Source organism: Ictidomys tridecemlineatus, chromosome 2 (assembly GCF_052094955.1).
Source record: "Ictidomys tridecemlineatus isolate mIctTri1 chromosome 2, mIctTri1.hap1, whole genome shotgun sequence".
NCBI lineage: Eukaryota > Metazoa > Chordata > Mammalia > Rodentia > Sciuridae > Ictidomys > Ictidomys tridecemlineatus.
The window spans coordinates 67,174,375-67,188,729 of record NC_135478.1 but is presented as its reverse complement, the minus strand read 5'-3'; the positions used below and the strand labels follow the sequence as shown (position 1 = coordinate 67,188,729).

At 38.2% G+C, this 14,355-nt stretch overlaps 1 long non-coding RNA gene across 2 annotated transcripts in view; it reads right to left on the bottom strand.

Annotated features, from left to right (window-relative positions):
* Window positions 1-14,355, bottom strand: part of LOC144375119 (uncharacterized) — an 88,098-nt gene that overhangs the window by 11,290 nt on the left and 62,453 nt on the right. The window contains exons 4-6 of one of the 2 annotated variants that reach the window (XR_013434559.1): window positions 1,993-2,127; window positions 1,572-1,641; window positions 339-491 (exon numbers count right to left, since the gene is read on the bottom strand). This is a non-coding gene — a long non-coding RNA (uncharacterized LOC144375119). Of the gene's footprint in view, window positions 1-338; window positions 492-1,428; window positions 1,642-1,992; window positions 2,128-14,355 lie in introns of those variants that run through there. The other variant, XR_013434558.1, reaches the window with a different exon arrangement.

The following is a 14,355-nucleotide window of genomic DNA, read 5'->3' as shown; positions in this document are numbered from 1 at the left end:
AACAAGTAGCTTCATTATGGTCTACAAGGAGCTTGGCAAAAATTTTGTTCTACATGTAGGACAATAATTAATACTGGCTGTTTCCAAAGATGACATTCCTACCAAAAAATTTTTTAGACAGATTATAAATAGATGAATATATGCATAGACCTCCACACATTGGATTACAGAATAAGGTCTTTGAATAGTAATTTCAGTAAAAAAAAAAAAAAAAAAAAAAAACTAGGACCCAATATTTATATATCCACCTTATCACCCATGTCCTGATATAACCTAATTCTTCCCTCAATTACTTCCCCCCCCCCACAAACACACAAGGGGAATGTCAAAAAACTTACCAGCTGTGATCCCAGATGAGGACTTATCTGGATTGGTCTTCTCTGAACTTCTCTCTTTTACCCATAAATGCCTTCTGATAAATAGTCATAGGTCCTGCTGTGACGGCTGAGCCAACGTGCAAATGTGGTTTGGACATATTTCTGCCTAGAACCCTGAAAGGTTTGAATACATCATGAAAACATCTCTTTATCTTGTTCATCTCCCTTTACATGAGATAAATAATGCACCCTCTATGGAATGTGTGTGCCTGGTTACCAGAGTTCTAAGTTCTATTTGGTTCTAATGCTAAAAAATTGAGGTTGATTTGAAAGCTTCATTACCTGGGCCACTTCCTATAATAAGTCTATCACAAAGCATTCTTTGGAGTGCTGACATTTCATCTTTTATATATTTAAACATATGTAAATGAATATGGCCTTTCATTTTGTTGGAAAGTTGTCAGTACATCTTGTAAAATTACTGGAAGGCCAGTAGAATTGACTGATACATGGGCTACCTGGGGCAGGTAGCTAAAACAAAAACAGTAGAAAAAGAAAAGAAATATTCAGTGCCAAATAAACACATTGCCTTTTGCCCACATTGGTGAGTGCTTCCAGCAGCCTTTACAGGTGCCCTGTAGTAGACTTGGATGTGGATGTCAGAATTAGAGCCTGGTTTTTCTCTAAGTGGTTTATTCTGGAGGCAGAATAAGAAGATTAGCAAAGAAGAGACATCGGAGAGCACAGACGTGTAAAATCCAGCTGTCCCTGGGCTCCCTTGGTCACTGGTTGTGGTGAGCCGTTCCTGCGGACTGTGGTCGCCATTACATGATGGCGCTGGCTCCGTTGTGGTCTGTGAAGGACAACTCCATATCAAAGAGAGTTGGCGTGTTCCCAGCTCCTTATCAGAGAAAGTTGGCGTGTCATTTTCTAGCACCCTGTGAGAAGGGTACACGTGGCAGCTTTGCATTGGGGTTCGAGGTGCTTTATTAAGGCTGGGAGGGGCATCCAATTATTATTCCGGGTAGTAGAAGAATCATTAGAAGAATATCAAGGGCCTGAATAAACTGCTGAAAGAAGATTCCTGAGTCGCGTCTTCCTTGAGGGCAAGGGGGTCGTGACAACTGGTGAGACATTTTTTGAAAGAAATACCTATGGTGGCCACATGATGGCAGCTTTCCACAGAACAAGGCAAACCTGGGCAATCTTTCTGCCTCCCACCACTCACCTTGATTCTGGGACCTGGGTGCTCACCTGCCTTCTTACAACAGTCAAAAAAGCCCTGCCAAGGGGTGCATCCTTAATTGCATCTGGACACTCTGTACTTTACAAAGAAAAAAAAAACAGCATTACTTACTTCTCACCTCTGCCTGCTTGTTTTGATAAGATTCAAAAAAGAGATCTGTATCTTTCTCCCCAAACATCAGGGGTGCAAAAAGTCATATAATACAGATGAGACTTAGTGTTAAAAGAGGGTCAAGGATCTCTTTTTTCAAGGAAAAAACATTTGGCTTTCATTTGTAAATCCAGGAAAACTAATTTCAGATTTTTATAATTCTATATATATCTCCATGTATGTGCCATTAAATAAACATATAATCAAGCACCTTGCTCCTCTCTGCCCTAGTTAAACATGGGGGACCTTGAGATTATCTTCTCATTTGGATGCCTTCACCTGTATATCAATGCAGCAGGGGTGCAGTCCCTTCTTCTTCTCTTTGCAGCATCCTGAACTTCTACCTTTCTTTCAGTCCTGAATACCTTTGGCAGACTCCACATAGGGAGAGATTCAGAAAATTCTGAAATGAACCTAAAGACATTTAATCATCAGACTTTTATTCTATCAATTTTGTTTCATGTTCCTATTTCCTAGTTTTAAATTTATTTTAGTTGTTATTCATAAGTTTACATGGCACAGAATCCATTTTGATAAAATTATACAAGCATAGAAACTCTCATTTATAATTCATAATTTTTTCGACCTGGAAATATAGTACATTGGTAAAGTGCTTGCCTCACATGTAAAGATCTGGTTCAATCCTCAGCACCATAAAAATAAATAATGATATCTTGTCCAGTTAAAAAAATAATTCATAATTATTTTAATTATTCATTTTAATGTCTTTCCTATTTCTATCTATTCTATCTTTCTTGAAGTTTTCTTTGGATAATCTACTGAACTTCTCCCATTTTCCTCTCTCATTTATTGTGGTTTAGCCTCCAATTATCAGCAAAAACATTCCACCTATGTTTTTTTTTCTTCTTTTGCTCACAATGAGTCTCCATATCCATTTAATTACTGGGATATGTAATAGAGTCATTCTTCTTTATGGGTGAGTGATATTTTATTGTTTATATATACAACAATGATTCTATCCATTTATTAGTTGATGAGCATCTAGCTTTGTCCCATAGCTCAACTCTTGTTAATTGTTTTGCTATAAATAGTGATGTGACTTTGTAACACTGTATTATGCTGATACCAAGTCATATATATATATATATAAATGTGATATTTGGTTCAAAGTCGGGGGGTTAAATACTAGATATTTGTTTTTTTGAATCTCCACAATGCATTCCAGAGAGTTTACACAAATTTGCAGTCTCACCACAATGTTTGAGTGTTTCCTTTTGTTTTCCATATCCTCACCAAAATCTGCTTTTACTTATATTCCTGATAATTGGCATTATAATTGGAATGAGATGGTAGCTCAGTGTAGTTTTAATTTGCATTTCTCTAATTGCTAGAGGCGCTGCTTTCTCAGTGTTTTTGACTTTTGTTTCTTGGTAGCAGCATCTATGGCATTTTGGGAACCAGTGTTGCTTTATTTATGAAGTGTGAACAAAATTTCACTTGAAGGAATGACTCTGAAGCTTAATACACATGACCATGAGTCCATGGATGACTTTTACACTGTTGTCATGACCATGATTATGGAAAAAATGAATATAGGGTGAGAAGAGGGAAAAAAGTAGGGAGCAAGAAAGAGTTTAAACATATTGGGGACGAAGAAATATATCTTCCTCAATTAAGTGTAAGTGAATCCAAACCAGGCCTGGTCCTCAGATGTTTAGGAGAGGGATGGGCCATTTCTCCAAAGACCAGTTGCTTAGCTAAGCCAACCTGAGACTGGTAGCAATGTGCCCAAGATGCTCCCAGCTATGGTGTGCCATGTATCTCTGGAAGTTACAACTTGAGGTAACTATCCTCTTGAATTTTCAAGGTTTAATTAATGCAGACACCCCTTTTGGGCACATTGGTCCAAGAGCTGAGATTAATGCTGGCACAGACTCTTGGTAATGGCAGACATGACCCACACTCCCCTTGTATTTTCTGACCAGTAGAGGTAGTAGCCCCAACAAGGAAGATCTAGTTTCATCCCAGTGTTAACAAGAAACATGCCAAATATGGCTTTACATAGTGCTGATGAAGAAACTTCCTGTGGGATCCTGTTGAAAAAAATGGGCAGCAAGAAGAGACAGAGAAACAGACACGGAGAACTGTGGTCATGGTACTTGACAGGTACTACTGACCTTGAGTTCTCTTACAATACTGGAGAATGAGCAAGACCTGTGAATAGTCATCTTGAATTGTAAACCCCCTGAGTTTAGGGTCAGGGCTCAACCCCCAAGCAACACTGACACAAACATTCTCATAGGAATGTCCATTCCAAGCCTTAAATTAAAAAAAAAAATTTCCTCAAGACCACATTCACTCTGCAAAATACAGTGTCATGCTTCTTTGTGTGGCACCTCCTATGAAGCAGGACAGGTTTGGTACCTGGATGAGCTTCCTAGCATAAATTCTAAGGGACAGCTGTACAGGGCATGCAGGCCAGAGTTGGGTATCCCAGGTCACTCTGAGGCACTGAGTGGAAACAGGGATTATACTTCAGTCATGTATTTCTATATTTGTATGCACTAGCACGAAGTTCACTAGGACCACTATAGTTGTATATGGGTTGAAATATTTTGCTCAAGAAATGCAGCATCAACTAGCACAGTAGTAATCTCATCACACACACAATTAACTATTTGTTTTTACATATGAACATTATCTGAAATAAATCATCCATACTTTTAAACCATCATTCTTAGGTCTGCATAAGAGCTTGTAGAATAGTTGCACCATAGATACCCAGCCATATTACTATTTGGGTGATTGGGTTTCTTATAGTTTTTAGCCATTCTAAAAATAATCATAATAAACATCTTATGCCAAATAATAAAACAAGAAGTGAGTGTAGAGAAAATATTCTTGGTTATGGAATGATTTCTTTCCTCTCCCTTCCCTTTTTAACAAGACCAGACTTTCTTGGAAGTCTAGGCTTTTGGGATAATATCTGTCCTTAAATTGTTTGGACCTCTACTCCTTAGACTCTTTGTGTCTCTTACCCATACTCATCTTTCTTTCTGGTTTAGTTGTACTGATTTTGAGCAGATGGGATGTATTGACCTCCTAAGGATGACCCTTACCAGCACTGAGAGAGTAGCCAGATTGAAACCCAGTTGTGAAACATGGCTGAGCAGAAGGGAGCTGAGTGGCCAACTGTGAGAGAAAAGAGTTCAAGCTACAATGACTTCATATTGCTTTCTGAGACAGAGGAAATGTACTTTATGTGCAGCCTTCTGGTTTATGCAATCACATGAAGCCTTCTCCATACACAGGATAAAATGTCTTGGAGTCTTCAGGATGAGGGCAAGGTGTGATGGGGCTCTCTATATCCTTTTGTTTTTCCAAGTTTTTTTTTTTTTAATTTCTATTTCTATAGGATCATTAGCTTTTAGGAGGTCACATGGTTCATCTCCTAAGTGAGAGAACGTCATTATGACTACATGGCTGTTCCACAGAGACTAGTCAATTTTAAAATGAGAAGTTTGCACACTCTGTTCTCAGAGAAAGGAGATCAATGTCATTCGTGATAGAAATAATGTCAGTTGAATAAAAGAAATCCTTGTGCAAGGAATCAGGGAATATTGATCAAATACAGCTCTGTCCTAGTGGTTTGTGCAAGATTGTTAGACCAGGTCCCTGAGGACTGACTTTTTTTCTCTTCACATTGACTGGTATTTGTTCTTACTCTCAAAGGCTCTTCTTTATTCTGAGGTAGGTAGCCTCTCTGTCTTCTCCTGAAAATTCGTCTAAGACAGACATTTGTGCAACAGATAGGCAGAAAAAAAGTGGAAAAAGATGTGCAAGGCCTAGCATGGCCTGGCTTCCTGGATACACAATGCAATCCTGTTGACTTCTTCCAAGGGCACTTAAGCAATAATCACACTAAAGGTAAAATGGGAGTTACAACATGATAGTATTCACACAAAATAATGCTGGAAGAAACCAAGGCCCCTGAATAAAATTATTAACCTATAAACTATGTGTTCAGAAACTAGGGAGTGCAGTGGCCAGGATCTAGTGCCTGAGGAAAGGTGTGGAGACTTGGCCACATTTGGAGTAGGGTAACCTGGAATCCTGGTTTAGAGGACCTGGTACTTCCTTAGACTTGCTCTTAGAGTGCAGAGGATAATACAGGAATGGAAAACTGCATGTGTAGGAGAAGCATAGTGGTCATTTGTGTTCTGGTGTGACCTGGTAGCTCTAATTATTCAAATTGATTCAGAAGACCCTACCTCAGTTGTGGGATGATATTAAAAGGTGAGCAGATGGCTAGCCTTTTATTTAATTCTTTCATGGAATTTTAATGTAATTTTTATTTGAGGCAAGCATTACTCATTTTGATTTAAAACTGCCACAAACACTTAAGGTTTTGAGGACATTTCTGTAAGTATACAAGACAAGTTGACTTAAGAAAAATAAGTGAACAAAAAAACAATATGAATGCCAAAATTGGAAAGGTGATGTGGAAATATATATGTTTATCAACCACTACAAGATATTACTAGGCAGGCAACCTCCGAAACTCAAGAACAAACTTACCAGTACAGGGTCTATGTGAAGTTCTATCAGGGGATCTTTATCTTTCCTGCCTCCCCTCTTCCTCCTCTATGTCAATGATAATCATCTTGTACTTGATGGAGAGTACAGCCTTGAGCAGGGATTTCAACACTGATTCAAAACAGTCTGGATTTGTCTTCATATTCAGGTCTACCACTTTCAAGGCCAGTGGCATTTGACAGAAAGTTTAAACTCCCTGTGAGCTCTAGTCTCCTCATCTATAAAATGGAGATGTTCTGAGCCCTGAGTGCTTAAACAGTGTCATGAACTAAAATATATTCTCAGCTTTACAGTATAGACAATGGCTTTCCTGGAGATCAGAAGGGAGTCTGATTTGTTATTTATCACCAGTGACTCTTTTCTCTTCTTCCAGAAGTTGCTTGTGTTTTTTTTCTGGGAATCCCCTTCTGCTGTCCACTCCATGTGGGGCGAGTCAGACAGGTTACTCAGACCAGGAAGTCATAGCATGAAGCCCCCTGAACAAGATGCTCTTAACCTGCAAAGTGGGTTTGAGCTGGTCTGAACATACTCATCCAGAGGGCCACAAATAAAAATAGAAAGTGAGCATGGAAAGCTTATTGCCAACTATGACTACAGGGCCAGAAAATAAAATGGGAAGTGAGAGATGAAAAGACACGGATTCCTGATGTCAGCTGTGCCTCAGTCAGAACTACCCACAGATATTTTACGTGTAAAAGAAAACAAATTTGTGGCCAGGTGCAGTAGCACATGCCTGTAATCCGAGTGGCTCTGGAGGCTGAGGAAGGAGCATCCTGAGTTCAAGGCCAGCCTCAGCAATAACAAGGTATTAAGCAACTCTGTCTCTAAATAAAATACAAAATAGGGCTGGGGATGTTGCTCAGTGAATAAACTAACTCTGAAAGTGTTGTTTTTTGTTTGTTTATTTTACTGTATATATATATACACATACATACATTCATAACCAATAATTTGTTTCTAGTTTCAGGCACATTATTTTTTTTTACTAGTTCTGCAATGCATATTAAAACCATATCAACTGAGATACATTTCTTGAGTGAGTAGAACAGGTAGAGCCATGTTATGGATTCCAGTTTCTTGAGTGCCCCTTGAGCAGGGATAACTTCTGATTGGCTACATGTACTAGTGGTTTGAATAAGCTGAGAAGAATTTGTGGGTGGAGATCAGACTATTGCTTATTTCTAAACTAAGAGTTGTTTATTGAGCCAAGCATTTACCAGAGCCCTTTATGCTGGAGATACAGAATGGAACTGATCCTCTGATGAAATTCTTCTGGTTCCCCAGTGCACAGGCTTACCATTTGTTTTGGTGAGTTTCTAGCATAAAACACCTCACATGCAAATCTTTATTTGAAAGTAATGAAAATGCACATGTATCTTGTGAAAAAATCTCATATTTGGCCTCACATACTGTGGATGATGACCATTCTAACCTCATTGGTAATTTGGATGCAGAAGTGGGAAACAAAGGTCTTTGTTGCACAGGAACTGGGCTCAACATTATCTCCTGGTGGTCCTAACCACTAGAGTGTGAGGAAAAAGACAGTCACACCATTTAAAAATGGTAAAAGAAAGAGCTGGAGACTACAACTTTGTAAATCTTGAAAATGTAGCTGGAGCAAGCTTAATGTATATCATGAGAACTTTGTAAATGTTTAATTATACAAGGTTCGTGACTTCAAATAAACTGAGAGAGTAAGAAGGCCCCCTTTCAAACTCTAATTCTTGTAACTAAGTCAGAAAGATTTCAGACATTTCACTCAGAATAACAGGCATGAGTTTATTAAATAGATAAACAAGGAAAGGGGACACTGTCATAGTATATCATGGGTCCTCTGAGAGGGGAGAGAGACAGTGTGCCTTTCATGCAATCCACTTTTGTTGGGTATCCCAGAGAAGTTTCCAAAGAGTCCCACACAGGCCTACTACTTAACTTTGAACTGACTGCTGGATGGCATCTCACTGTCAAGTCCCCACTGCTAAGATAACGTTAAGTCACCTTGGCCAATGCAACTGATTCGAATTGGATTCTTAACTATAAATTCTTGTAGATTTTAGAGCTAGAAAAAATATTTTTATCTCTCTGAGTTTCAGAAGCTGGTATGTAGAAAGAATCAGAAAAGTTCCCTTCTTAAAGGTAACATGGCTTCCTATTATGGACATTTATTTTATACCTGTCTTTCTCCTGCAGATAACAGACAGTTTACTGATAAATGTGATATACCCTGTCCACTTAAGGCAGGCAGGGTAGCAGGTTAATTTCTTCATGAAAAGAAAAGCATGGGGGGGTGAGCACAGTGACCCCTACTTTATAGAATTATTCTCTGAACCTCATGCTCTCACCACTAACATCTGTCCCCTATCATTTAGCAAGAAGTAGTTTTGCCTAACTCATACTGTTGTTGATCCTACATCACAAAGATTGGGCCCCAGACAAACATCAGTTTTATCAGAGTACTGGATAGAAATGTGGGTTCTCAGGTTGCAGCTCAGCTTTATTATATGAGACTCACAGTGGCTCACAAATCTTAATTTTTATGATCTATTCAGTTGCCTGGTTGGGGCTTACAATCTATGCCCTGATTTGGTCTCTCCTCCAAGAACAATTTTTTTTTCTCCACTTTACAAAAAAAAGTTATTCTGACCTCACTAACTTAATGACGTGAATCCAAAATTGTCTAGTTTCAGCCCTGGTGGAGCGACCCTGAGATGCAAAGGCCTGGGTGCATGGATCTCTACTGCTGAGATGTTCACGGAATACTGTTGCAATAACCTTATTAAGACCTTCAACCACAACACCCACAGCTAAGAGTCAATCCCTGTAAACATTTTAACCTTTACTTCTCTTCCAGAGATTAAAGTGATACCTAATCTCGTGTTTAAAAACTAAAGGGGGCTGGACTCAGTGGAAGAGTGTTCTCATAGCATGCATGAGGCACTGGATTTGATCCTCAGCACCACATAAAATAAAATTAAAAAAAAATACATCCACCTCAAACTAAAAACAATTTTTTAATTGGTTGTTCAAAACATTACAAAGCTCTTGACATATCATATTTCATACATTAGATTCAAGTGGGTTATGAACTCCCCTTTTTACCCCATATACAGATTGCAGAATTACTTCGGTTACACATCCACATTTTTACATAATGCCATATTAGTAACTGCTGTATTCTTCTACCTTTCCTATCCTCTACTATCCCCCCTCCCCTTGCCTCCCATCTTCTCTCTCTACCCCATCTACTGTAATTCATTTCTCTCCTTGTTTTTTCCCATTCCCCTCACAACCTCTTATACGTAATTTTGTATAACAATGAGGGTCTCCTTTCATTTCCTTGAAATTTCCCTTTTCTCTCCCTTTCCCTCCCATCTCATGTCTGTTTTTAATGTTAATCTTTTCCTCCTGCTCTTCCTCCCTGTTCTGTTCTTAGTTGCTCTCATTATATCAAAGAAGACATTTGGCATTTGTTTTTTAGAAATTGGCTAGCTTCACTTAGCATTGTCTGCTCTAATGCCATCCATTTCCCTTCACATTCCATGACTTTGTCATTTTTTAGTGCTGTGTAATACTCCATTGTGTATAAATGCCACAATTTTATCCATTCACCTATTGAAGGGCAGCTGGGTTGGTTCCACAGTATAGCTATTGTGAATTTTGCTGCTATGAACATCGATGTGGCAATATCCCTGTAGTAAACTCTTTAAGGTCTTCAGGAAATAGTCAGAGTAGGGCAATAGCTGGGTCAAATGGTGGTTCCATTCCCAGCTTTTTCAGGAATCTCCATACTGCTTTCGAAATTGGCCACACCAATTTATAGTCCCACCAACAATGTACAAGAGTACCCTTTTCCCCACATCCTCACCAACACTTGTTGTTGTTTGACTTCATAATGCCTGCCAATCTTACTGGAGTGAGATGGTTTCTTAGGGTGGTTTTGATTTACATTTTTCTGATTGCTAGAGATGGTGAGCATTTTTTCATGTACTTGTTGACTGATTGTATGTCCTCCTCTGAGAAGTGTCTGTTTAGGTCCTTGACCCATTTGTTGATTGGGTTATTTGTTATCTTATTGTTTAATTTTTTGAGTTCTTTGTATACTCTGGATATTAGGGCTCTATCTGAAGTGTGAGGAGTAAAAATTTCTTCTCAGGATGTAGGCTCCCTATTTACCTCTCTTATTGTTTCTCTTGCTGAGAGAAAACTTTTTAGTTTAAGTAAGTCCCATTTGTTGATTCTTGTTATTGACTCTTGTGCTATGGGTGTTCTATTAAGAAATTTGGAGCCCGACCCCACAATATGTAGATCGGAGCTTCAGGTATGAAAAGAAAATAAAAATCTTTCATGATAAAAAATGTTAAAAGAATTTTCAGCCAGAAAACCAGCATTGCAAAGCATCTTGAGCAAAACACTACATGAGGAAGAATTGAAAAACAACAACCAAAACCAACAGTGGGAAATACCTCAATAAAGACAGAGGGTGGGGGGAAAGATAATCATGGAGAAGCAAATTAAATAAAAAAAAAAAGATAAATAATCAAACATGGCTGGAAGTACAAACCATATATCAATAGAAACTCTAAACGTTAATGGCTTAAACTCTCCAATAAAGTGACATAGGCTGGTCACATGGATTAAAGACACAAATCCAATAATATGCTGCCTCCAGGAGAAACATCTGATTGGAAAAGACATACACAGGCTGAAGGTAAAAGATTGGGATAAAAATATACCACAAACACGCTCCTCGTAAACAAGCAGGGGTGGCCATCCTCATATCAAATAAAATCGACTTCAAGACTAAGTTAATCAAAAAGAATAAAGAAGGACATTATATACTGTTAAAAGAAACCATTCACCAACAAGACAGAACAATTATCATTATTTATGCACCAAATAATGGTGCTGCGACGTTCATAAAACAAACTCTCCTCAAGTTCAAGAATCAAATAGACCACAACACAATAATTATGGGTGACTTCAACACACCTCTCTCACCATTGGACAGATCCTCCAAACAAAAGTTGAATAAAGAAACTATAGAACTCAATAACATGATCAATAACCTAGACTTAACTGACATATATAGAATATATCAACCATCATCAAGTGGATACATGTTTTTCTCAGTAGCACATGGATCCTTCTCAAAAATAGACCATATATTATGCCACAGGGCAACCCTTAGTAAATATAAAGGGGTGGAGCTGATACAATGCATTTTATCTAATCATAATGGAATGAAACTGGAAATCAACGATAAAAGAAAGAAGGAAAAATCATACATCTCATGGAAAATGAACAATATGTTACTGAATGATCAATGGGTTACAGAAGACATAAAGGAGGAAATCAAAAAATTCTTAGAGATAAATGAAAATACAGACACAACATATCGGAATCTATGGGACACAATGAAAGCAGTTTTAAGAGGGAAATTCATTGCCTGGAGGTCATTTCTCACAAAAAGAAAAAACCAAAAAATAAATGACCTCACACTTCATCTCAAAGCCCTAGAAAAGGAAGAGCAAAACAACAGCAAATATCAGAAAGCAAGAAATAATTAAGATCAGAGCAGAAATTAATGAAATTGAAACAAAATAAACTATTGAAAAAATTGACAAAACTAAAAGTTGGTTCTTCGAAAAAATAAATAAGATCGACAGACCCTTAGCCATGCTAATGAAGAGAAGAAGAGAGAGAACTCAAATTACTAACATACAGGATGAAAGAGCTAATATCACAACAGATACTACAGAAATACAGAAGATAATTAGGAATTATTTTGAAAACCTATATTCCAATAAAATATAAGATAGTGAAGACATTGATAAATTTTTTAAGTAATATGATTTGCCCAGACTGAGTCAGGAGGATACACACAATTTGAACTGACCAATATCAATGGATGAAATAGAAGAAGCAATCAAAAGACTGCCAACCAAGAAAAGCCCAGGACTGGATGGTATACAGCAGAGTTTTACAAAGCCTTTAAAGAAGAATTAATACCAATACTTTTCAAATTATTTCAGGAAATAGAAAAAGAGGGAGCGCTTTCAAATTCATTTTATGAGGCCATCATCACCCTGATTCTGAAACCAGACAAAGACACCTCAAAGAAAGAAAACTACAGACCAATGTCTCTAATGAACCTAGATGCAAAAATCCTCAATAAAATTCTGGTGAATCAGTTAAAAAAACCCATCAAAAAAATTGTACACCATGATCAGGTAGGATTCATCCCTGGGATGCAAGGATGGTTCAATATAAGGAAATCAATAAATGTTATTCACCACATCCATAGACTTAATATGATCATCTCGATAGATGCAGAAAAAGCATTTGACAAAGTACAGCATCCCTTTATGTTCAAAACATTAGAAATACTAGGGATAACAGGAACTTACCTCAACATTGTAAGAGCTATCTATGGTAAGCCTCAGGCTAGCATCATTTTGAAAGGATAAAAATTGAAGGCATTCCCTCTAAAATCTGGAACAAGACACGGATGCCCTCTATCACCACTATATAGTGTTTCAATATAGTTCTTCAAACACTGGCCAGAGCAATTGAAAACAAAATATTTTTAAAAAATAAAAAATCTCTAAAGGCCATGTTACTGCACTGTAACCATGATTGGATGGATTATGGTTTTCTTAAATAAAGTTTCTGGATCATGATGTTCAGATACCCACATTTGCCCTTTAAGACCACTAGATGGAGAGCGTTTTTGTTTTGTTTTGTTTTTTTGCCAGTGGAGGTGCTCTACAGGTGGCTGGGGGCTTCTCTTGGTTGGTCCCATCAGCGTTCCTGAAGTGTCCCTATGCTGAGGCAAGTTTTACTGCAGATTCCAGGAAGTGATATGAAGCCAGGGTCTTTGACTACAGTACTACTATAGTACTGTAGCAGGAAATTTATTTAAAATGATGCAGGTCCTCCTCCTCATACAGGACAGGCTGACTATTTGCCCACAGCCTGAAGTCCTGATAGTGGCAGAGATATGGTCATAGGCTCTAATAATACCAATCTGAAATAGAAAATTAGAGACAATATTTTCTTCTCCTGAAATTTATACTCTGTGTTATGAACACCCAGAACATATGGCCTGCCTTTTTTTTTTTTTTGATGCTTTAAAGTGTTTATAAGGAAGGTAACTGAGAAGGTGGGAAGATATCTCGAATTTGAATCCAAGCCTAGCTCTACTCCACACTATTATGGATATTATCTGCTAATGTACCTCTTCTGCAACCATGTTTACAACAATGCTGGAAGAAACTGTATGCAACAGGAACAGTGCCTGCACAATTCCCATTTTCCAGGTGCAGAGCCCTTCCTTTCCTCCCACCTCTGGAAGCCTTTTGTGTTCCCCAGCACTAAGATGGGGAAGGCCTAACAGAAAGCAGAGGCTTTGGTGCATCCCTATAACCAAGTCCAAGTGGTACAGGTTACAGATGCAGTTGTTCTGGCCCTTTTGAGGAGATTTATAGATTTGCCATTGTCGTAAGAGTGCGAAGATGCACATGAACACATGAACTGTCACAGAGAGCTACAGCTTTCTATAAGCAGTAGTTGAGAGCCATTTGGGAAGCTCCATGGTTGGTCAGGAAATGAGGGTGTGGGAGGTGATGAAGAACATGGAAAAGAGACTTTTTTCTATTCAAACAGGAAGAAAAGATGATACAGCATAAGTGGATTTAGGGTTATTATGTTATTATAATTTCAGTGAGCTTTAGGGGCCATGAGCCATCTCTGTTATGCTGGTAACTAGACATGCCATGATTAGATCACACAAAGACTGACTTTGGATGCTGGGAGCAAAATAGAAAAGATATTGGTAGTATGAAGATTATATTAGTTAATTTTCAAATGAACAACTTGGGAAAATGGCTGACTATCACTAAAAATTAGCTCTCTCCAGAAGGTCATGACTGGGTGAAGTGGTTCATGCCTGGGTGAGGTGGTCCATGCTTATAAATCAAGTGATTCAAGGGACTGAAGCTGGTGGATTTTAAGTTCAAGGTCAGCCTCAACAATTTAGTGAGATCCTGGATCACAGTAAAATTTAAAAAACACATCTAGGGATCT